The sequence below is a fragment of the Wasmannia auropunctata genome, unplaced genomic scaffold, assembly GCF_000956235.1.
Source record: "Wasmannia auropunctata unplaced genomic scaffold, wasmannia.A_1.0 LD336037.1, whole genome shotgun sequence".
Taxonomy (NCBI): Eukaryota; Metazoa; Arthropoda; class Insecta; order Hymenoptera; family Formicidae; genus Wasmannia; species Wasmannia auropunctata.
The window spans coordinates 83,092-109,486 of record NW_012026853.1 but is presented as its reverse complement, the minus strand read 5'-3'; the positions used below and the strand labels follow the sequence as shown (position 1 = coordinate 109,486).

General features: G+C 39.4%; 1 protein-coding gene across 1 annotated transcript in view; it reads left to right on the top strand.

Moving 5' to 3' along the window:
* Positions 1 to 26,395, top strand: part of LOC105452172 — a 117,299-nt gene that overhangs the window by 20,783 nt on the left and 70,121 nt on the right. The gene's annotated exons all lie outside the window — the stretch shown is intronic.

The following is a 26,395-nucleotide window of genomic DNA, read 5'->3' as shown; positions in this document are numbered from 1 at the left end:
CCGGCGGCATGGCTCAATTACACGGAATGCGCGTGCGGCTTCGCCGCGCACCGTGAAATTGCGTTATCGCCGCCAAAACGATCGCGATAACACGCGTACCTCGCGCCCCCGTCCCGCAAAACACCGTGGACGGCTTCTGCAAGACACATTTTTTCGCCACTCGCGCGCGCGGGGCAGCACCCGTGCCTCTTAACGACGTTTAATTCACCTCGTTATCCCGCGCGAGTAATTATAATCTCATCATCGTTCACAAGATTCGATCGGAGAAGAACGGCCGTAAATCGCGATAAAGTGCGGCAACGGTTTTTTTTAACACGTTGAAAATTTTCAGATACGAATTTCATCGCGCGTTGCATATAATATTCTAAGCTCTGCGGAATAATATATTATGAAAAAGTAAAGTTGTGAAATACACAACATTTCGAGAAGAGTTCCTTTTGCTATATTGCTTCCGACTGTGCGTTTAGATCTCTGAAAGGCGATAGCTCTATCCCGTAATTTCCCCGCCGATGTTCGATTCGGTTGCGGAAAATTATAAAAGTATCATCCGCAAAATGAGGACGGTATTGCGATATCGCGATGAGATATCAGAATTCTCGATGGCGACTCGCCTGTGCCCGGGATTGCTTCTCTCTCTCTCTCTCTCTCTCTCTTTCTCGCATTCTTTGATCAATCCATTTGAATTTGGCGAATCTCCAAATTCTTTAGCAAACATGGCATATCAGTTTTTCAAAAGAAAATAAATTTTACTTCGTTCCAAGAACACTTGAGCTTTTATCGTTATTACATCGCATGCGATCAGCTTCTTTGTTACTGCACGAAACGCATTTTTCAAGTATAGGTACATATATTCTGCGGTGAAGAAGCATCTAGCTGATTATTCGAGCCATTGGGGTTCGCTCGATTTTTCTTTTTAATCTCCGAACATCTCGATAATTAACTCTCAGATTCAATTTCAATTAGAGCAAGGCTCACTTTTCCCAATTTAAATAATCAGCTTCCGCTTCTTAATTACATTCTTGCAGCTTCACATTCGTCGGAGCTCTTTTCTTCCTCCCCACCCTCTCTCTCTCTCTTTCTCGCTCTCTTCTTTGTTTATTAATCTATTTCTCTTTAACGTTTTCAATATCTTTTACATCTTTGAGTAAAAGGATACGATGGAGAAATTACAAACAATATATTCTTTTGTATATCTAATGGAATATTTTATTTAAACATAGTCTTGTACAATACTACAATCGTACAATAATTTCGATAAACTTAATAACGATCGTATCTGCAACAATATCTATTAAGATAGTTTGAAACTTTATACTGCTGATAATTAACATCGATTTTGCTATTATTCACAAGGCTCGCTTAAATGGATGTTACTAGATATATAATTCAGTTATCTGTGACAATTATCGCGTGCAACAAATATATTCACGCATTTGTCAACGCTATACTTCAGAATTATTATATTCGATATTCGGCCAATGGAATCAGTTCTTTGCTACACGAGTTCTCGTATTTCATGCATTTCGTGAAGCCGCGGACTTATATAATATCTAATATAATATAAGATAGCTGTTTGCAACGACATAAAGCGCGAAATTGGCTACCTGCTATATGGTATTGATTATACGTCATATACTATGTTATGTGCCTGTGCAGTAAACACCATGTTTATATTAATATCGAAATTGCCTGCAACTCTCTCGCATCCCCTCTATGACTACTATATTATATTGCGCCCGACGCGTTTATCAGCGACGTGCTGGATCACATACACAGTTCGTCGTAACTATTAATTAAAAAATTCAGATGAGAGAAATTGCCCCAAATTAATGATATTCCTGTCGATTGAAAATCAGTTCATTACTCTTCTATTTTCCAAGATTTTCAGTGTAGATCAATAATATGTAGTTCTAACTAAAGAATTATGATATATTTTCTCAGAAATTGTTACAAGCGATAAAAAATTTCTTTCGGAAATCTTAAGGATTAATGTAGCCTTTTGAAAGAAATTTTACGTGAATTAAATTAATTGTTTTCGAAAATTTAATATTTTTGTGAAAGTCCTGAATATAGATAGTTTTATATATAGATAAGAGTACATGAAATATTTCTTATGCGTAAAAAAATATATTGTAATTTTTTTCCTGTAATTAATTTTTCGATAATTCTTAACATTTTCACATATAGCATGAAAAGTAAAATAGATGTATAAAAAATATATATATTGATAACATCCAAATATAAAAATCAATAGAGAAGTTCCTTTCTCTTGTAAACTAAACAACTTAAGAAAGAATTTTGCCACCTTCTCTAATAATCTTCAGATTGCATCGCTTTACGTAAATAATCCCATTTGTATCTTAACATTACGAATTTTAAAAAAATTTTCTCTTTAAAGTACGCATTCCCTGAGAGAGATACTATATTAATTCAAATTAACACTAAATTAATACCAATGTTTCTCGTCATATTCATTTGGTAATGGCGTGGCCGTTAGGACAATTAATTCGATACAGTGTATTTAATAGCTGTTTCGCGGATTCCACATATATTCGCTCGGATATCGAAAATGCATATATATACAACGTACGTCAGGGGAAATACGTTACGTATTATATGTAAACGCAAAGTTCTGCGCAAACAGACGGGCGTGTTGTAGTTACGTATTCACATATTATGTTAACTACATATAGTTAACGTGTAAATAACACAGGAATGACTGGTCTTTTATGATGGGTGCGTTGCGTTGCACAAAGGATTTACATCGTACGCGAATAAATCGAAAGCTTGAACACTGAAGGACCGTTGATACCACCGTTGATACTAAAACTGATACCTTTTTTTTTTTAGCTTAATTGGTTAAAAAAAACGTACATTTAATGATACAGCGCGGTGCGTATGCATGGCTCGAAGAATGCAGAATCCTTGGAACGTTTTGCATTTTAGGTGTCAAGATCTGAGCCGGAAAAAAAAAACCACGCGGTGGAGAAACGCGGATGCGTTCGCCGCGCCATCAGAATGCGACGCGCAATGCCGAATATGCTCGCGTGCACGTGCTTGAGAACCGCTGTCCCGTAAACCTAGTCCGCAGGTCGGACGGGGGATCGATGCGATTCGAAACCGAAACCGTCGCGGTCTACAGGGACGCGGAGGTGAGGACCGGGTGGCTTTCATTCGGCTAAAAGGCCACCGAAACGCCATTGTGACATCTCTCGAGAGTACAGCCGGGGAAAACGATACGCGACGGTTGCATTTTGGCCGTTCGATTTACCGGTAACGGGACGACGCCTCTGTGTACACTCGAGTGCGGTAACGCCGATGTTGCGCCGCCGACCCACGTCGAAGTGCCCCGGCGAATCGATTATTTAACGGCCCGAGCCCGGCGATATACGCGTGTACGCTCCGTACGCGCGTATGTGTGTACATACGTTTCTGAAAGCGCGGGCGCGTGAAAAAAAAGAGGGCCTCTGGATGCGGTAATCGTTTGTCATCAATTATTGACGGAGCGCTTGTTTATCATATCCACTCCATCCGCAATCTCGTTAATTCATCATCAATTTCATCGACACCGTAGATACCACCCGGCCGTATACTTTTCACAAAGAGATGATTTATCGCCATTTAACCGCAATTACACGATATGCTGAGGTACCGCCGCGCCGTCGGGCGAGGGTGTGCGGGACTATCGATTACTCAATTACCTGAAAACAAGAGATAGAACGACCATAACGCGAAAAATAACGAAAGAGGGGGGGGGGGAAGGAGTTTTTACCGCGCGGATGGGGCATGTATGCGAGAGAGAAACGCGAGGGAGCGCGGTATACACGAAACTTGGTCGAAGGTCAATGGCGGGGAGAGCTTTTCCGATGCTTTTACCGCCTCCCCGCTTTTAGCATTCCGACTTGTTTTTCGCGGAAAACTTGAAACTCACTCAGTTTCCTTCTATCGCAGCGCGCGCGTTCGGCACGCGCTGCGCGGCGCCACAGCCGCGAGTATGCCTTTATCGAGTACGCGGCGGCGTCCCACCTACCTTACGAGAGCGGTGATAAGGTTACGCTAAGAAATTGCTTCCCGCAGGCGGATGAGGGCGAACTTTCCCCGGCGAGAGGGAGCCGCGTCTCTCTCTTTCTCTCTCTCTCTCTCTCTCTCTCTTCTCTTTCCGCCTTATCCTCCCTTCCACTAAATTCAACTCGCCCTTGCCTCGTACCTGCTACTCCGCGCGATTTCTTCTTGTTGCAACCCTCCGAACGCGCCTCTTACGCGGGCTCGGATCCCGCCCGGTTTTACTCCGCGAGACGTCGATCAGCGTGAGGAGAAGAGTCGAGGATTTACGCGAAGTCGATGCGAGAAGGAGTTTTACGCAATCGTTACTTTGTCACGGAAGAAATAACGACCTGCGTGATATGCGGCCTTTCGGTAGCGAATAGGGGATTTTGGTGTCACTATTTATCTCGCGTTTTTCAGATTTTTATCAAACTTCGCTGGATTTTATCAGAGAAAACTCGTTCGTCTTGCTGTTGTAACAGGAAATTCTCTGTCTTATTGGCGAATCTTCTGATATTTTAATGTACAATTACGCAATTGTTTGCATCTTGGCGATTAAAGAAATAATGAAAGAATTTGAATATAATAACGGATGTTATTATATTCCATGAGAGATTCTATTTATCCATTATTACGGATCATCTGTTTATGGATGATTTATTATGATTTTATTAGCAGAGTTTAATAAAATCATTAATGTAATTTTAATGCTACATTAAAATTGAAGAAGAGAAATAAATTAAATTGAAAAAATCCGTATAAATGAATAGATAATTCTCGTAATTACTATTGATTGTCGATAGATACACGAACGTGGCTATAAGATACTCACACTGGCGTGAAAACACGCCGCAATTGCACTCCGCAATTTCCAATAAACTTTCAGTATTTGCTTTGGAATTAGTATACCTTGATCAGAATTAATCCGCGTGCGATGAACAAACTCGTTAAAGCGTCTCAGTTTGCTGGAGCACCACTCTTGGAGTGCACTCGATATCGCATCCGATATGCGTAACGGTCCCGCATTGCGTAATGCAATTACGTGCGTAGTTATTGTCTGTAACAACACTTCGTTCTATTTATGAATCAGTAGTGGAGAAGTCATTGCAGAATTAAAATCGTCATTATTTTAATAACGAGATGGTAACGAAATTTAACCGGGTTACTTATCCACGATTGTAGCGATGTGATAAATGCTTAATGATAAATGCTGGTAATGCCGTACTTTCTTGAATCTTTAGTGTTAATATTTTGTCAGAATGATTTATTGATATCAGAATAGACTTTGCTGAATTGTGATGATGATTAAATAATTGTCTGTGGAACATATAAATATTTTTAAAACTTTAGAATTAAAATTACTCAAACGTCGACCACTTAACTTATGTAGGTTTTTTTAAATAGTAAATCTACTTGAAACTAGGGTAATTTGCAAATTTAATTTTAACTTTATTAAAGTTACAATTTTAGCAGAGAAATCTGAGAAGCTCCAGTTCAAAATTGAAGAATTAAATGAGTATTCAATAATAAATGAAAATAAGATAAATTAATATTGATGATTGTTAATCATATTCTCTTTTTCTATACATTAATACATTATAGCGTTATAAAATTGTTACATTTAATTTTAATATTTTTCTCGAACTTTGGAGATATAATATAATAGAAAAAGAATTTTGCTTGAAAATTTGAAATATGTAATAATTAATAATTTTTTCTGTCGATATTATAATTAATACTAATTAAGATCGTTACAACTGATATTTGATAATTCATTGGATCAAGTTCTACCTCATCGACAGTGAATTCTATGCTGGCCGATCTTCTCTTCAGTTTATTCTGCGATAAGCGGCAGGTGCGCAGTAACATAAACATTTTATTACATTATTGTGCCGCTGTGTGTTCAAGCCGGCGAGCACGAAGCTAATTGACTTTCGCCGATAACAGTTTCCCGCAATAGTTTCCCGATACCGAGAGCTACAGCAGAAACGTTCGCGGGATTCGAAGAGATTTCGTTAATTGATCGATATTTATTTAAAGGATCCCAGTTAGAATCGTATACGTAATAACGAAAATTTATGATACACCTATAACAATAACAAGAGAATTAAAATAGCTTTAAAAAATGGCTGAATCTTTTATGTATTAACAATTAATAAATGTTTACAAGGAAAATTTTTTAATTCGGCAAAAAGTAAAGTTTGATTCAAGTTGCAGAATCTCAGTGGCGCGATACATTTATTTGTATATTTATGAAAAATTTATATAGAAATGATATTGATTGATATTTATTAAGCAAAGATTTTTTAATACAAGTTCAAAAAGGAATGTAACAATATATTGTTAAAATTGGATGTGACATATAAGTAATAATATTGTTTTCGATCGTAAGAAATATTTCATATCTTTTAATTTCGATTTTTTTATCGATTTAAATCACACTTGCAGTAAGGTCGCTTTCCATTCGTAAAATTAAAATGTATTAAACAAAAGGAAAGTTTCGATCCCTGGTATAGCAACGTCGCTGGGATGGAAGATCTTATTGTCCATAAGGAATGTAACAATATATTGTTAAAATTAGATGTGACATAAGTAATAATATTGTTTTCGATCGTAAGAAATATTTCATCTTTTAATTTCGATTTTTTTATCGATTTAAATCACACTTGCAGTAAGGTCGCTTTCCATTCATAAAATTAAACAAAAGGAAAGTTTCGATCCCTGGTATAGCAACGTCGCTGGGATGGAAGATCTTATTGTCCATAAGCGAATTAAAATGCTAATAAGTTGGTAATGGAACCTGAGATTCTTGTCAAGTCTTAGAAATAACTTTATTAGCTTGCATCTACAGCGCATCATGTAATGTAAACAATAATTACTGTTTACAAGACATTTTAATATTTAATGTTTTTTAATGTATCTATAAAAACATTTATCTTTTGTTCGTTCACATTCAAAACTTAGAAAAGAATTCATTAGAATTTAATCATTGCAAATGACATTAATGTATCTCAACATATTGAAATAAATAATACTCTTCTTCTGAGATTATTTCTATCCAGGAAAATAAATCTGGTCGGGTTTTTGATGTCGCTGATGAAATGGACGTAAGAGAAAATGGAAAAGATAGGCTACACTTGCGATTTCCGGCGGTGTCGCAGAAATCAAATATGCGACGTGTCGTCGAGTATATCTGGGTTAAATCCACAACGAAGGGCAGAAATAATGCGACGGGGCTGTCGACTCTCTCTCTCTGAAAGCGTGATAATCGACGACCCCGTGTTCCTGGCCCGTTGCATCGGATATCAGTCGGCGCAAAAATGTCAGTGCGCCAGCACGGTAACTAAAAAAGGGAGGCAGGAACGCCTCCCTCCATCCATGCGCCACCGAAAATCGAGGGCATAAATTAATCAACCGGCTGAATCTCGTGGACCGACGGCCTCGTTTATCGACGTTTCTTTCCATTCTTCTCTAGTTTTTTTTTCGGAAAAATAGGTTCTGTTGGAACAGATGTGAAAAATAAGAATTGCTTACTATTGCGAAATGAGAATTACAATAATTCGCGTTTTTTATCGACTAGGATTTATTATACATAAGATATATTTTTATTTTGCATTTTTTTTATCGTTGATTTTTGTAATTTTAATCAACACACAACGATTTTGATTATACATTTTTCTGGTGTTACCTTTTCTTTTTAATGTTTTTTTTAATTAAAAATTGAATTATATTTTGCTAATATATGTATCGTAAATATACATATTTATTGATACAATGCTTGAGAAACAAAAAGAAAATTTGATTAAAATGGCTCTGAATATTTGATTTTGTGAGATCTTTATTAAATAAGATTAGACATATATTAAATAAAGATATATATATATATATATATATATATAGATGTTTAGATTCTTCTTCTTAAACTGAATATATTTTTAACTTAACTAGTTAATTAGTCAATCTCACGTGTAACTTTTTAATGATTTTGATCAATTATATGTTTCTTATATATATTTGTTATTTTAATCTTAATTTTTAATCAAACTTACATATCGCAAAGTTAATCTTATGCTTACGATATTAGTTATTTTTAAAAATAAGCATATCTTTACAGTAATTGCTATCGTAATTGTACATTTAGTGATGTGTCAAACATGAAACACCGCAAATAAGAAGTAGTTGGCATACATCCTTAAGCCGTTTAACTCGAGATTAAACTTTAGCAGTTATGCAGTGGTCACTTTGATGTCTAACTTAAACGTAACTACTTAACTGTTAACTTTGAGCGTTAAGTAATTAATTTGCATGTTTCAATGTATGCATTAAGCATGTCGATTGAGAGTAATTAACTCAGGGCAACATGAATTTTTTTCTTAATTGACCACTGTGCTTCGGTTAAATTTATCTGGTTAAATTTATATATTTGTACCTATATACTTGTGAACTCCTTATTTTAAAAATCTGTAATTTATACGTGTAGAAGTTTTTCTCGAAATTTTGATATCGCTTTTGAATATTGCTTTTTTTGTGAAAATATTACTTATCATGTAATTTACGCTCTTTTGAAGTAAATATTGCTGAACCTGTGAGGATTCATCTGATTACTTGAGTCTTCGAAACATGCTTCACCATGACGGTAACCGCGTACAAGGCACCGTCGCCGGTAGCTTTTACCGCGGTCGTTCGTTAAAATCGTTGCGCGTTGAATCCGTCGATAAATCCGGCCGTAACGGCGCGACCTTAAATTAGCGGATTAAAGTCGCATTAACTAAATGCGAGATTGACGCGGTTTCTCCGGTTTCTCGTGTACCTTTACGCCGCCCGGTTGCCGCCCGCTTCGTTGTGTGTGTGTGTGTGTGTACTCCTGCCAGGATCCTGTAACTTCCGCGGCAGCGTGCTGTGACTGAGACATGGTTCCCTCGAGATCGCCCGGTCGAGATTTACGAACCCCCGTTCTGTATTGCTACCACTGCCGATTTATACACGCGCCGCGCGCGACTCTCTCCTCCCGGAGTTCATACGAGTCGTTCCTTTGAAAACGAAGAGAAACCGTAAAAACCGTCGTTCGGAAACGATTTTTCATTCGAAGGAGGAGCGACGACCGAGGTAGAGCTGTGCGCCGCGCGACGAAACGTGGCGGCTTTACATGATCTTTTAACACCTTGACTCCCGCGTCTGAGCAATCAGTTTTAATCCACGAGAGAAAACATCCCGCGAATTGCGCTGACTATACTGTCATGTACGAACTTTATGAAATAACTTTCGGTCGACCTTTTCTTTGGAATTTAAAGCGAGGCATAATTACAGAATTACGTATTTAACAATGAGAATTGCAAAGTTTGGACAAATTGCTCTTTAAAGATTCAAATAATACGAAGTTGGGATAATTACAAGTAAAGCCTTAGTAGAATATTTTAATTTTGCTATCGAAATGAATAATGAATGTTGACAATGACTTTAGATAATATTGTTTCACATTCCAATATAATTAGAACAAAAATTTAAAAGTAATTATATATATTAATAGATTAAGCAATTTTTTAAATTTACTACTAGAAGATGGCTATCTACAAATTTTTTGAACCTTCGAACGTGATAATCTGTTAAGAAGTCACGTTACTGTTTCAATTCACGTTCGAAAATACAGAGGTGGTGGAGCAGTGTTAAGGCTGATACGCGCGCTGAATACATCCCTTGGATTGTCACATTGAACCCTCTATGTGCCCATAATGCCGGTACTATAGCTCGCATCGACGAGCCCCTTTGTGTCCGCGCGATATCGAGTTCAAGCACAACGTGCTTGCTAGCAAGGAGGACTACTACGATAGCGAGTATTCGTCTGCACATTTCCGCGGCTTTCGGCGATTTCTAAGAAAGAGAGAGAAAGAGATTTTATAAATTGTTTATAAAATAGAACTTGCAGTACTTAACAATAATTCTATTGTATCCAAACAGCTTCGTAAAACTATACACATTCAACATTCAAAACTTGACGTGTCACTTATTCGAAAATACACACAGAACAATGTCTGTTAGTATAAATTCAATTACAGTACAATCAAAACTTGAGATATTCTGCCAGAAACGAAAAGATAGTGAGACGGTTTTCTCTTAAAATTTTCATTGAAAGAAAGTACCAAAATATTCGCACTCTAAATAATTGAAATAATTCTTATAATACGACTAGATTCTCCTCTCGAGTCTCGTCGTCTTCATTCGCAGATAATATGACCAGCTCTGATATTCTGCTATTTATGGAAAACCAGACGAGGGATCTGGTACAGTTTCGGTTTTGAATAGCGCGTTTCGATATATTGTTCAGCAATATCGTTGCGAAAGTGCTCCTCGGCGGGCGGGATGTATCGAACCGATTGTATGCGGTTCTGGGAGAGAATGAGAGAGAGAGAGAGAGAGAGGGGGGGGGGGAATCCTTAGGAGACGAACCAGTCGGATAACCGATTGCGGCAATAATGCGCGGCATTGTGGGTCGTTCTGGTCTCGCGTCCCTTTCGCTGGACCCACCACGCTGGCCGAGTCCAAGATACACGGCCGATTGCGAGTCAATACCAGGATGAGCGGAATCCTGATACGACCTCATATACCTGCCTATCTGGCTGCACGTTCCAGCAACAATGGTGCATTACGTCCGTTTAATCGATGATAAATCACTGGCCGATATCCGTGACCGATAGCCGCCCCTGCCTTTCGAGGCCAACTCCGGTTGAAAATATTTATCGGGCGCAAAATGATTTATCCCTGTGCGTTCGTCCCTGGCTTTCGTTATTAATTTTCGATCCCATAATCCCGATAATCATGCCAGCCCACTGCAGTTTTCCCCGCGATAACGTGTGATACTTTTTAAGAATCAGACGCTTTCAATCGTCGTGTGGTATCACAACTTTGTATCTCGTCAATTCAATATTCAGCGTTCTGTTAACGCGCAATTTGTTTTTATACAATTTTATGTACTTCGCGCGGATAGGTGTGCGAATGTGATCGATTTAAGGGTTCGCCTCTCGAGGAGCACGTTGGCGCAACAAATTTATATCAAACAAGGGAAAAACATGCCGATCGATCAAAGTTTTGCGCGAGAAGAAAATCGACCGTAGTTTCGTTAAAGAATGGCATCCTCTGGCGGCAGATCCCAATCTCTCTGAGACACCCTGTATATACACATAGTGTTCCAAATAGCCTCTCCGTCGTCTCCCTCTCGTTTCTCTCCTCCCCTCAGAGGGAGACTCCATAAAGACTGATTTACGCGCTGGATTTATGAAGACCGTTTGGTTTTCTAGGCAGTATTTCACCGATGACGGGTCCTTTTTTTTTAACGCGCGGAACCTTCAATCTTTTTTTTCCTTCTCTCTCTCTTTCTCTTTCTCACCCGAGCGAATCACCAATACCGATCACCACGTTGTCCCCTTTTTTAACGCGCGGAACCTTCAATCTTTTTTTACTTCTCTCTCTCTCTCTCTCTCTCTCTCTCTCTTTCTCTTTTCCGTGCGAATCATCGATACCGATCACCACGTTGCCGCCGAAATCGTGATGGTCGATGCACGACAATGCGATCGCGACAACCACTCTACGGTCATATGTTTGATGCCACGCTGGTCGTTATGTTTGATAGGTATAATTAATTGCGTAAATTCAATCGGACTTGATTTCGCTATCGGTAATGCTTGTTCGCATTGTCGCCCCTGAAAATCGATTGCGAATTTTACGTTGATCGAGATAACTCCGCCACGCTCCGTAAAATCGTGCCAACTGCCAGGAAAAAAAGATCATGATTATAGAAATGAAATTGAAGACACGAAGGTAACTATTTTAGTTACACAGAAACTTTCTATCTTTTTCGCCTGCTTTCGTCAGCGTGATTTTTCAGCATGAGCTCTTTTTCACGTCTCCTTAAGAATGTGGTCCATAACAAATCCATTTCGCTTTCATTTCTTTTTTTTCCCCTCTCTCTTGCTCATTCTTCCTTTGTTTTCCTATTTTTCGATCACGTAGGGTTCGTAACGACATTTTGCCGGTCGATGCATCGCAGCGCGATTGTAACAATGCACAGTTGCGACCGCACGTACGCCGGCCGTTATGTCTGATAATCGCATAATTCAAGCGGGGAGTGGGAGGGAGGAGGAGAGAGAGGTAGATTTGCCCGGTGTGCGATAGTCGCGCTTTCTCGTTCGGCAAAAAAAGCGCCAAAAAACCAAATGCGATTGGATAAAGTGGATGGCGGACTGCAAATTTTCTATTGTCTCGCCATTGTCGCTTCGCCGAACCGAGCATTCTGCATCGGATACCGGCGAGTGATTAGCGAAAACGTCGGCTCAGCAAGTCACCCGAATTTCAATCCGTGTAAAAATACCTAACGGTCCATTGTTCTCCCCATTGTGTTATTGTCTGTGGGAGCGAGAAAAAAAGGGGGGAAAGCGCTATTAAAACGGCGAAAAAAGTTGTGATTTATAGTAAACAAAATAACGAGAGTAAATCTTATTATTTATGATTGAGTAAAATTAAGACGTAATCGAAATGTCTAAATTCTTATAATATTAAATATTACGTATTTTTCATTTTATTTTCAATAAGGCTAAGTTATTTGCAGATATTAGTCAATCTTTTAATGAAATATGCGAAATAATTATATTCAGTCCCTTTTATTACTTGGTATTTTATTACACCTACAGAATTAGCTGAATTAATTGAATTGCAATAATTTATTTATATCAATATGATATGAACATTTCTATTAATAAATACGATTTGAAGATTCCTCGTCGACATACATCTTATTAAAACTGCATATTCGTCTAATAAAATTTTAACGTTTAACAAGAATTCGTTGAAAATTCTGCTATAAGATCTCATCATGCTGTCCAATCTAATTTCTCGCGCACAATCTTTGACATTCCGTGTACTTTTCGAGCGAACGAGTGCCCCAGTTCGGCCTTCGAAATTAATACGCGGAGACGTCGACGTCCGAGGCGGCGTTAGTGGTGAGGGTAGACGCGGGTCAGCCCTAAGTGGAACGTATTGAGCGTTAAGTAGCAGTGGAATGCCTCGCGGTGAGGTCAGACCGACCGCATAGTGGTCGACCCATTCTCTTTCCACGGGTCTTACTACGGGCTATAACTTACTTAGCGTGAATTGTTCTTCAGTGCACTTTGTACTTTGGTATGCCGGAAGGGACATGAGACGATGTCAGCGATACGAAAAATGTCATTTATTATAAATATTAAATTTATAGTACGTTACAGGCAACAATTTTTTGTCCTAAAAATTTTAGAAGCTTTGCGATGATAGAGAGTAAACCTAAGGTTCATTTACCGCGGAACCTAAGAAATTATTTAAACGCGACGTTGACAGATGACTTTTTAGGTAATGATTTCGTTATATATTGTCTGTTTATACACTTTATACGTCTTTATCAATAAAATTATTTTGACATTACATTTGCGGAGTAAATCTAATGGAAGGTAATTATTTGTTAATAGGAACATACGTAACGTCGATGGAGTTTCTTACGTAACATAAATAATGTATTGATTACCTGGCAGTCAAGAAAAGCAGTCCATATTTCAGGTCTTTATCCTACACATTCATCATTTTATCCCGCCGATTTTTCGCCGATTTGGAACACGGTTGCTGCTGCGCGACTTCTGGCGGAAAATAAACAGCGGGAATTAACGTAGGATAGCTCATTTGCGGTGCGATCCGCGCGCACCTCAAAAAGCTCGCGAATGGCGGCGAGCCGGGGGAGGGGGAGGGATGAGGAGGACGAGAAGAGAGAACCGCGATAGGGAGACACTGACGAGGCCGGATATCGTACTTACAGCCACATTTCACGAGGATTGGTTAAAATATTTCAAGCCTTTTGCATGTGCAGTCCGGGTGAAGCCGGGAGGAACACGTTGGCATGGGTAAGGGGACGCAAGAAGGGTGGCTTTTACAGAGCCGTAGGATTTAACTTTAGGCAAGGGAAGGGGGCAGGGGTCGGGCGCGTGGCCGGAGGTGGATGTCTGGACGCGAGCATTGGTCGTGTAAAAGGGTTGGTACTGAGGCATTCGGAACGGAGGTTGAAACGAACCCCGAAAGGACTGAACCGCTGGTGGCCAGTCTGCGGAGGTAACGCGAAAGGGTGGTCGGGGGGGGGGGCGCGGCGACGGCAGAGTTTGAAAGGGAGTGGATCGCGCGCGCCATTGGACAAAAACAGAGTGTCGCGACAGAGTGCTCAACTCGGACAAAGGAACACCGTGGCGGGCCCAGAGACAAAAGGTTAATCTTCGTTTTTTGCGGAATTTAGCACTTCCACCCTCTGGGTCCCTCTCGTAGCAGTAGCTTCCTCCGATCCGCCTCTTACGCCGGGCAGGGAGCTACTCGTGGAGGGCGAACAATGGATTTATACCAGTTTGGTATTACGTTTGCGTTAGCTGCAGAACTGTTTCTCTTTAACACGTTATTCCCAAACGAGTGGCTAAAGCAGAGATTTACAATTCGCAATTCACGTCTGAAAGAATAATATTTGAGGGAAAAATCACTGAATGAGAAATAATGCTTGCGTGACCACATCGGATATTATTTTATATTATAAAAGGTATTTACGTTATTTCAATAAGTCATTGGGTATTATTAACGCCTGGAAAAAGTCAATTATCTGAATCATTTGATTTATTTGATTTAATTATACAACAAATGACTACAGATAAGAAATGAATTATTTTACGAAAAATATTAAAAAATCAATTTTGCTATATAATTTAAGTTTTAATGATGCTTGGAAAAATTCTCGTAATATTTGTGACTTTAATATCTGTTACGTCTACATTATTCGTGTTCTAGGAAAGATATAAGAGGAATCCTATGTAGCATTAATCTCGTAGAAAGTTCTGTCTTAAATTTTCTTTCCACATTTTCTTTGCTTTTGTTCCTTTTTTCAAAGATCAGAACGTTTTAAATTATGGTTTGCATCTTATATTGTCGTTGTAAAATGCTGCCTTAAAATGAGTATCTTAGTCAGTTATTATTTGTGAGAAAATCTATCTTTTAGATAGATTATAATTATATATATATATATATATTTTTTTTAAATAACAAACAATACATTATCCTACTACTTATATTTTTAGAAATAAGTCATATAAAAAATATGTTGAGATTATTATTGTTAATAATTTTATTGAAAAATCTAGATTACAAATATGTATATATATATATAAATATATATATATATATATATATATATATATATAGAATATTTCTATACCATTGAAATTTTTATTTTGAGAAATTTTGAAAAAATTTTCAAAGCTTTCCGCCAGATAAGCATCTTTCATTATCATGTTTTACGAGAAGAAAAGAAATGATGAACTAGTTTTTACAATAACGAAATATAAATCGTCAGAGAGGCGGATGTTTTTAAAGTTGTAATCTATTCATTGTTATAACGTGTGTACAAATGACACGAATGCATCGAGCATCATTGAGATCCTGTCAGCTTTCTGGGGACGGAAACGTGCAGCTGCAGATGGATTGGAATCCGTCAAAGGATAACAGAAGTGATATTAAAAAAGTATCGTGGTACGTGCGGGCGGAGTGGCGACGTCATGCTCGAGCTTCTCCTTTTATTTCCATATGTAGGATCTCTTTTGAGTACGGGTCATAGAGAGACATTTCCAAACGAGGTTTCTCCACCGTCCGATGATTAACTGGCATCAAGATAGAGAGAGAAAGAAAGATAGAGCGCTCGCGCACGCGCGCGCACATACGGCGAGAGAATAACGTGTTTTTGTTCGCGTTTATCCCCCAGTCCCTCTTGTTTGCCGCATGCATACGATGCATTATGCATGCTAGATTTTAAAGTAGACGTAGCTTCGCTTTATGACGGCGACACAGTGTAGCGCCGTAATCAGATAGCGCGCGTGAATACGATTAGCTCATTCTCGACAATGGACTATGACTCGGTGACTTGTACCTGATGGAAATTAGAGCGCTTCAAGCGCGAGTGTAGAAATATTATTATTTCAGATTTTATTTCGGAATTTCTAATCACCAATTAATCAGAGACCGAGTAAATTATGTAGCGAATCTTATAAAATTCATTTACTGTACTCTGTGCATTTAAAAATAGATTTTACAAATTTGATTCGTGATCGATTTTTCCACAAATATCTTAGAAGAATTTTATAAAATCAAATATTTATATCTATGTCGTCTTTAAGTTTATCGAAAACCTTACCAGAATTGCGGAAACTTGTACTTTTGTTACATATATATTGCACAGAGCGGGTGGGAGAAGATTCGTCTTCGTATATATTTACGGAAGAAAGGTGTGCAAAGGCAACTCAGCGTTATCGGCTATTTGCATATCAATTATCATTTAGCGGCACGGTAGTGCCATTTTGGTCAAACTATACTAATACCGAAGTTAAGCAAGTCGGTGAAGTTGTTCGCGACTCGCGCGCGCGGCACGCGCCAGGCCCGCCTCTCTCCCTCCTACATATATTAGACTTTATAATGTTGCGCGGCGGGTCTTACGTATGTTAATGCACGTTAAGCCTGATACGGCATAGCCGCGAGTCGGCTGTATTCACCGCTGCACTAGTAATTTGCATAGACCAACGAACGTGCAGGCGTTCGCGCGCGTCCGTAAAGCGTCCCGCCGCGATGAAAAAAATGTCGCACTCGATCGGGCACGGATATTTACAGAGATCTCTCTTTCTCTCTCTTTCTTTTTTTAAAAAGAGGATTAAAGCGCACGATCGAATGTGTCGATTTGTAGCGCGTCGCGCGTCACGCGTATTGCACTACCGAAGAATAGGCACTCTCACCGCCAAGGAACGCCAATTCACGTGAACGGTTCTGCAATATGGAAGTTGAATTAATCAACGCGAGAGAGATGTTGTAGGGAGAGGCACACAGACACGCGATGTATACGGTATTCCATCAATGTAACCGGCTCCCTTAATCTCTTTTGTGCGAGAAAGCGCTTAGAAACGGCGTTCCGCTACGGAGTATTATCGGGATTTGTCATTATGGATTTCACGCCTCCGCCATTTCACGTCTCGCGCTATTATTCGACGTTATCGTGGAAAGAATCTTCCGTAGCATTCCGCGTAGAATTTCCTCTAAATCTCTTTCTCAGATGCAACATAGATCCCGATCAGAATAAACAAATCTGATTCAAATAGATATATCGTGATACCATTTGAGAAATCCATTTTTATATATTCTTACACGGAAAGAACGATTTTGTTGAAAGACCTAAAAATTTTGCTAAAACAGATCTGAAACTTTTTATTGAATCACCAAAATAATCTGTTGGAATGTTAAAACTGATAAGTATTGCTATAAAACGTTTTGATATTTTAGCAATCATTTTGACTTTTGCACAAAATAATTTTGATTATTGAACAAAAATTATTTTCGGATTTGAATTTAGAAAAATTGTTCTTTCCGTGTATGTTACATACTTATATCTTTAGCTCAAAGATCTTTCATTTCGTATTTTTTTTTCAAATTATTCTCGTTATAAATAATTTGCTTAATTTAGAAAAACGAACTATCTGGTAATAATATCTATACATATATAGTATTTAAATATTTACTGATTACTGATAACAAAAAAAATCAGGAAAAACTTCAGAAAAATTATGGGAAGAGCAAGTGGGATCTGTTCAAATTTTTCACAGACTTGCGTTTACGTAATACAACATTTCTGATGTCTGATTTTTTATAAATTTTCCAATCAGGATCAATAATGCTTTTTAAAAAAACCAGAAAAATTGACTTGAATTTAATTTAATTAGATCCTGGACAGTTTTCTGTGTGAGGTCGTATCGTTATAGAATCCTGCACTTTCGTACATCAAGTAACGCCATTTATTTGTATTATCCTCGCGGAGAGAGGAAGTCGCTTTATCTTATCTCATGGACGAGATCAAACTTCGTATCCTGATACCAGCGCGGTTCGACTTACCCTTCGACGGTTCCTGATTACCATTAGCATCCGGCGGAGGGTCCGGGGGTCGAAAGCTCGTTGTCTTGTAACGAGCTGTATCTCCGGTCCTAATGGGTCCAGATGTAGTTACGTCCGTGGCTGGCTTAAACTACTTCCGGACAGCTTTATCTGCCGGCTCGCCGCGACACGAAACGGCCGACCAATCGCGGTTCCTTCCACTAGGATTAGCAATGTTGTACGACGGGACGGCTGGGTTAACCCTAATTACACTCCGCGTAATCTGTTATGGTGAGCACAAATTTATTACATTTGCGCGGAGTGCACTTCCGGCGACGAGTCTTTCCCAAAGCGCTATATCGCTATCTGTGCAATACAATTATCGCTTATTAATATATTTTAATAATTCTGCTTCAACGAGCGGAATTAACTTTAATTACATTTCGTGTGTGATATTTAGAAAATATTAATTACCAAGCACATGTGAGAGGTATACGTTGACTGTGTTCGATTCCCTGTGCTTTACAGTTCTGTATATCGCGCGCGAGGCATCTTAAGCTTATTATTGCGCATTATGTATAACTCCTTTTAATAATCAGTGATATAACTCCGATTATACCGTCGCCGTCGTCGCAATGTGATATAACGAGCGTATGTATTCGTACGTTTGCTCTGGCTAAGCCTTTTCGTTTTACGATTCTGCACGTCTTACGTTCCGGAAATGTTTCATCCGCGCTTATCTTAAAACACAAATATTAATATTGTTGTACAACATCGTTAATATCGTTGGAATGATAATGCGATTTTCGGGGTAAAATTCTTCGTGTGTCGCGATATCTCAGATATGCCCAAGTGTATATGCGCACGTATATATAGTATATGTACTTGTGTGCATTATATGTATGTACATATACTATATGTATATACATCGGAAAGACGAGGTCGGTAAGGCAGACATGCCGCCGCATACGGCGCGAGTTAATTAATCATGCGCGAGGAGACCAATAATCGCGGTGGAATCCGAGCTCGTCGTCGGAGGATCATCTCGTATATCCTCCAATTCTCTCCGTGCTCCCTTGATATATCTTGCAAGAAGGTTTCGCGGGAGAGGATCGGGAAGAGAAGAAACGAGGGAGAATTAATTAACGGGGGATGAGAGGGGGAGGGGGTGGAGGAGGGAGGGCGGACGCGCCGGCGATACGACGTTGTAATTGACGCACGTTGGGAACGTTGCTCCTTCGTGGCTGGTCTGACGGCTTATTTCAAATGCAACGTGAAAACCAGCTTAATTGTTCCGTTTAAGGAACTGAAGAAAAGAAAACGGGCGGGTTCCTTTCTTGTATTTTGCTTTTATTCGGGCTTTTGGACCCCTTTGAAGCATACATAATTCTCTCGATCCGCGCTGGCGTTTTAATGCCTTGAACGTTGCTCAACGATCGATTTATCGGGTTAATTCGCAGTAAATAAACGGAGCAAATCGATATTGTGTTTATACTTCAACGAAACTGTTGACCGTAAGCAAGCCATGAAATTAACAACCGTGAAATTAACATGTATTAAAGTAATTTTATATCATACATTCGCTTACTATATAATTTAATTATTTTGTAGTTATATTTTACGCTCACATTTTACAATTTATATAACGTATAAAACGAAGAAGAAATTATATTGTAAAAGAATAGCATTTAAAGTGGAAAAGAAAACATGACATGAATGAACGATACAAGGTTTAAACTCTAAATCGTTACATGATTTAATTCAATTTTATAAATATGTTTATAAATGTTTTATGAAAAAAAAAGAAGACGACTGAGGAACATTTTCATTTTAGAAGTTGCACGCCGAAAGCCCGAATGTAAAGTGCAAAATAATAATAATTTCGAATGAAGAACATGCAAACCGCGAGAGCGGTTGGCGTCAGGTTCGCACATATGCAATTTCGCGCATCACCGTGAATTCCGTGACTGCGACGGAAATACATGCACAGAGCGCAATGTAACCGCGCGCGGATAATGTATTCTTTAATTAACTGGAGTGCCTTCTGCTCTTATTCAATTTATTTAGACTTACGTACAAACCTTAACGATTCGCACGGGAGATAGCGGAGGTATAATTACCTCGAGTGGCGTTGCTCCTTCGCGCGACCGGCCCCACGGCTTATTTTAAACGCGACATAAAATCCGTTTTATCGCCGAGGAGAAAGAGGCGCGCCACCGTGTAGTTCTTTCATTTTCCCGGGAGCCCTTCGCGGCATTCGAGCGTGACGGTTTTGATCCGGCTAGACGAGATTTAGCATCTTAATGGCGGCTCTTTCTCTCGCGTTTTTCCCGTTATTGTCCTCGACGTTACTACTGAGTAATTAACTACGAAGCAAAAGACTCTGAAATAAATAAATACATAGATATGTATATGTATTAATATAAAGTTATATTAGAAATCGCATATATTATACAAGGATTCACTGCATGTTAAAACTCTGTGGTGATTTTTATAACGATTTAAAAAAAAGTTTGCCCCGTGCGTTATTTACAGAAATATTTTATACTCCAAGCTTATAACGTCGCTGACATCACATGTTATAATCTGGGAGAGAATTAAATTAATCTCCATCTCGCTATTTTTATGATAATATTTCACACTTTTTTATATTTCAAGATTGTCCTGAAAAAAAAAGAAGATAATATGTAAAAAGAGAGACAATATAATATATATATATATATATTTTGATATTTTGCATTATAAAATATTGCACGGAAAGAACGATTTTGCTGGAAGATAAAAAAAAATCTGAAAATAATTTTTGTTAGAGCACCATCAAAATAATTTTGTTGGAAACTCAAAAATAATAAGCATTGCTGTAAAAAGTTTTGATATTCCAGCAATCAGTTTGACTTTCCAACAAAATTATTTTGATGATGCTCTAACAAAAATTATTTTCAGATTTTCTTTATCTTCCAGCAAAATCGTTCTTTCCGTGTGTGTATTTTTAAGTATAAAAGAGTTTAAGCCAATTTCCCATAAACGGGAAGATAAGAGATGCAAAAACAGAATTTAAACTTACACCATTGTTCAAGTACAGTAAGATTTTCATTCAAATGCAACTGACACGCAGTGGATTCTGCGAAAAAAAAGAGGGAATATCCGATAATGTTAAATTGGCAAACTTCTTACGGTACTTTTCTTACTCACCAACTTTTAAATAAAATACGTCTCGATTCGCCGATCTGAAACGAGGCGGCGGGCGCCCTTCCGATCGAAGGCGAATGCATCGAGAAACGCGCCGATGGCTCTTTTCCCTTTCTCCCCCTTTTTTCCTCATTCCCTGTCGTCTCTCTCTCTCTCTCTCTCTCTCTCTCTCTCTCTGTTCTCTCCTTTTTTTCAAGCCGCCCCATTAGATCCCGCGCGCGGATAGAACGAATGGCGGTGATTTTCTATTGGTTGGGAAAGTAGTGACTACGTTACTGGTCGTGCCGGTACACTCGAGACCGTTGGAGTAGGTACAAGTAACGCCCGAAGTTAGAAATTAGTAGTGTTGCCGGGCGTTTAAAAGATAAAAGCAAACTTTTCCCATTAATGCCTGCAGGGAGGAACAAGGGCGGCGAATGCGCGGGGACGGGCGTGGCGGGGAGGGGGGAAACGAGAGGAACGGGTGAGGTACGGCCGAACGGGGTGTGAGAAAGGGGTTGGGCACAGGCGGGGGGAGGGGGAAGGTAGGGACGACGGACCGCTATCCGACTCAATTGCAACCCTTCACCCGTTGCCGTCCCCCTTTACCTCGTTTGCCTCACCTCGCACAACCCATCCGCCACACTGCCGTCGCATCCGTTCAACCCCCGCGGCTCTCTGTAATTATTTAAAAACTTTTCGGCCCGCGCGACGGCCCGGGGCTTCCACTTGCGCTCCACACCACACGCGGATCAAGTATCATTGTACACGTCCGAGCGTGACGAATTATTTCGCAACTTCCGCGTTTGTAATGCGACCCCTCAAGCCGCGGGAATGGCCCGGCACACTCCCGGTGTTTTGATGCCGCGCGCGCGCAACCCCCGCGGGAGTTATGCAAGATGGGCGCGATTATTATTTAACGCTCCGTGTCGCCCGCCCGGAATTTTAGATAATTATGGTCACAGCGTTGCAGAGTTTCGTTAATAATGTAGAAAGCTGGGTCACGGGATACATAAAGATGAAAAGTTTTCAAGAGATTTTTCGAGATAAAAGCTTTCCGCTTTTTTTGTAGGATAACATCTTTATTCCAGATTCCACGTTGAATATTAACACATCGGTAAATATTCATATTACGTGTAAAATATAGAGAAACAAATTGTTTCGCGCATGATATTACTATTAAATAATAAAATATTAAACAGCGAGAATGTATATTGCCTTGATGTCAAATAAACTGCTTTAATATTGTCTCCGACCCGAAAAATGTCCGAGAAACACAGAGATTCGACGGAGCGCGAAGTACCGTGATCGACACAATTAATAATCCCCGCTCGACGGTATGGACAGCTGCCCCGCTCGCTGGGGCATTGCGAAGAATCACGGTTCCACACATCCGTCCATTACGTGTCTGCATTCATTGATCGAAACACATCGGTACAATAATTCGTAACTGGAGTCGGTTCTCTCGCAACTGCCGTAATGGGGTCTCCTTTCCCGTCCGTCCCCGTCGCGCGCCCCTTCCGTCCACGCTTCGGCGGGGCAGCCACCCGTGCACATCCGTTTCCGGCTATTTTTGGCAATTTCCATCCATTCACGCCGGCCGAATAATACGGCCGGCCGAAGCGCGCGGCCATTTGTAAGGGAAATCGCGTTTTCCCTAGGAAAAAGTCCGGCGCGCGCGGAAATCGGGAAAATGATGATTCCATTTCATCTCGTTTACCGCACGCTATACACCGTGTAATCGCGCACGTAATTTCCCGCGTATATATTCCGCTCGCGGCCAGATCGCACGTTAAAATTAAATGTTACGCGAAAGTCTCTTCCTCTTTTTTGATAAATTTGCTAATTATCCTGAATACTCATATTTCATCTTGAAAGCCCTTTTCCGATAGGAAAATACTGTCACCTGAAAATAAGAGACAAGCGACCACTTGTATATCCCTGAAAAAAAAAAATCGTTTCTCCGTCTCGCGCTCGTAAATATATCCCTACTATGCTATTTCGCTAAAGGCGAACGAGCGTTTAAATCGCCACGAATAAATCAGACATAAAGAGAACGGGGTAGGGAAACCTCGTGAATGATATACACGTTTCTATTTTACTGGATATATATATATATATATATATATATGTGTATGTATCCGTAATGTTTTCTGTATGAGACGACTTACGGCGAGCGGTATTCAGTATTTTCCCATTTTCGTCGCGCATGCATTTTATACGTCGATACCAGGCAGGCGCGCGCGGCGAAAGGTATGACGGGGCGGCTTACGTCGGTTTTACACGAGAACCGCCACTTTCGCGGCAAGTCAAGCGGCGCGTTACATTTTTCAACGCGGGGGGAAAGATAAGCGAATGACTTGCTACTTGACTCGGCCTCTCCCGCCCCCTCCTTACCCCCATTCTTGCCCACCCTACCCACCCCCGGCGTGGCGCTTTGTGTATTCGCGGCGTTGCGAAAGCTTTTCAACATTCGAAGTAATTATTCTTTGTGGCGGCGGATAAAGTCGTTTCTTCTCGTGGTTTCGCCGGCGCCGCCGCGCCGTCCCGTCCCGTACCGTCCCGCCGTTTCCTTTCATTTCGAATTGCTTTTTCGTTGCAACTCCTGCTTACCGCGCCGGTAATATCCTCCCACGGCGGACAAAAGTAAGGAGAAAGAGGGCCATTAAATTGTCCAACGGTATTAAAGTTGTACGTTTACCTTCCGCACAGACGCACACGCGCCTTTGTACATTACCACTCGCCTTCGATTTCCAACAGTTTTCACCATTTTACCTATGGCACGGAAAGAAAAATTAAAGTTAACGCAAGTACACGCGACCGGAAAGAGAAATCGGTGAGAACGTCGGAGTATTAAATCTCGTTTGTATTTTCTCTAATGAATAGTATAAACATTGAAATGGAGAAAATATAATTAACAAGTATCAGCGATACGATAAACAAGCGATGTAAAATCAGGACAAAGATGAAGTTAAATAACCAGTTAAAAAACTTAATAAACATTTGGAAAATATTCCTGGTTATGGAAAATAATATATTGAACACAATATTAAGTAATTATTAAAGTTTATTATTATATTAAGCAATTATTGAAAAACTATAAATATTAAATTATACATATTAAAGCTGTGTAAAGAATGATATATTTTTATTATGTTGATTTTTATATGACGTATAATTGTGTGGGGCTCCTAAATATCGTGAAGAGATCCCCTATTCCTCCACGTGATTCGATGCAGATAATTGTTTCCCTTCTTGGAATGTATCTTCCCTGAATTTTTCCTGATCACGATAGCATCGCCCCGATTACTGAGTAAAAAGGACATAAATCGGGATTTCGAACACCGTGTAGATAAAATCAGGGAGAATCCTACAACAGTAATTACTTTCCTGCTCGCACGCAGTATGCTCCTTTTTTTTATCTGAAGTCAAGTAATACAAAAGAATTATTTTGTTCGTTAGCTAATACCAATTACACAAACTTCTTAACTTTTTGCAAACGTTTTTAAGAGATTTAAACGTGTTAACGATTGCAAATTTATTTTAATTATAGACGATCCGCCAACCTTGAAATAATAAAACGGCGCGATACTTTTTGGACTCTGGACGTTATTCAATAGCCATTATGCAATAAATATAACAGCGACAAAATTTGTAGTGAAATTGCAGTTACGGATATACATACATATATACATATGTATGCAAGATATACATATATGCAATATAGTGCCTTCAATTTGTCAACATTGCATTTTTACGTTTATTTTGACGAAGCGACGGTGTATGGAAGGAAAAAAGCCCGTTTCTCGCCGTCACGTTACGGAGCAATTCGTGAAGTAGACACATTGTGCCACGCGCGCCGTGCACGCTATCATGTAATAATACGTCGAGCTTTCTCTTATAAATCGCATTCGGATAATATACGGCGGCATGCATGCACACACACAAGCACCGATTCCGGCAGATATAGAATCGACGAGAGGGGAGGAGTAACGGACTCGACGGTATAGCCTATATGTAAAATTTCACATACGTGCGTATAAAAGTTGGTAAAAAATTCTTACGGCGAATGCCTCGTAAAAGTTCCTTTACGATAAGGGCGCAAAAGCACGTTCAATATACCGATGCAAAAGAAGAAGACGGCGGCGGCAGTGGCGGGCGGAGGAGGTGGAGGATGTGTGGCGGGACGGCGTGTATGCAAAGTTCAAACGTGATGGAGGATATAAGTTGCCGAACCGCGGATCCGGAAGAACTAATATATCCCAGGCAGACAGAAATAAAATTATTCGTCCGGAAGGATATTATCGATATTCTGAGAGGCAGCGAGCATAAAACCGACTCTCTCTCTCTCTCTCTCTCTCTCTCTCTCTCTCTCTTCTTTTCGCGACTGAGAAGCGGAATCGGTGATATTCAAATGAACCAATATATCGCTTGTTTTTCTTTTCTAAAATTAATTTCACCTCGTCTCTTTTTCTCTCTTTTTCTTTCCGGCCGGTCGCCGTTCTCCATAACGTCATTTCTTTTTCCTTCGTCGCAAGGCACTCAACGTACGCTCCTCTCGCGTATCTGTTCGTCCCGATCTCGGATATTAAAAAAATAATCTCGCTCCCCTCACCTTCCGCCCGGTTGCCTTCTTGATGAAGCCTACTCTTGATCCCTTCGCTACTTCTGAATTCTTGTTCGGTCGGACGCGATCGAGATTAGATCGATGCGAAATTCACCGTGGAATTCGCCATTAATGCGCGATTGAAAGAATGATTATTCCCCTCTTTGCACTTTCCTTTTAGAAGATAAGATGATCTCTCGCGGAAGATAAAATGACTTTTTTTACAATAGAGAGATCATATACATATATATATATATATATATATATGACTACGATGAAAGATTAGAAGCTTTATTCTAAAAACAATGACTGATATATGAGCTCTCTGAAATGATTGCTAAGAATCTAATTGAACTTTAAAGGAAAATAATTAAAATTGAAGAAGGTTTTAATTCAGTCGAGAAGATTTATTATTAATTGTTTGCATTACCCTAAATGAGATGATTAATACAGAAGACATCAACTTAATCATATATATATATATATATATATATATAGCTCTATTCTAAAAAAATGGCATTTATATTTAAATTAAATTATAACATTAAAATTGTATTTATTTAAATAAAATAAATTAAAATTAAGTTGATGTCTTTTGCATTAATCACCTTATATTATAGGGTAATGCAA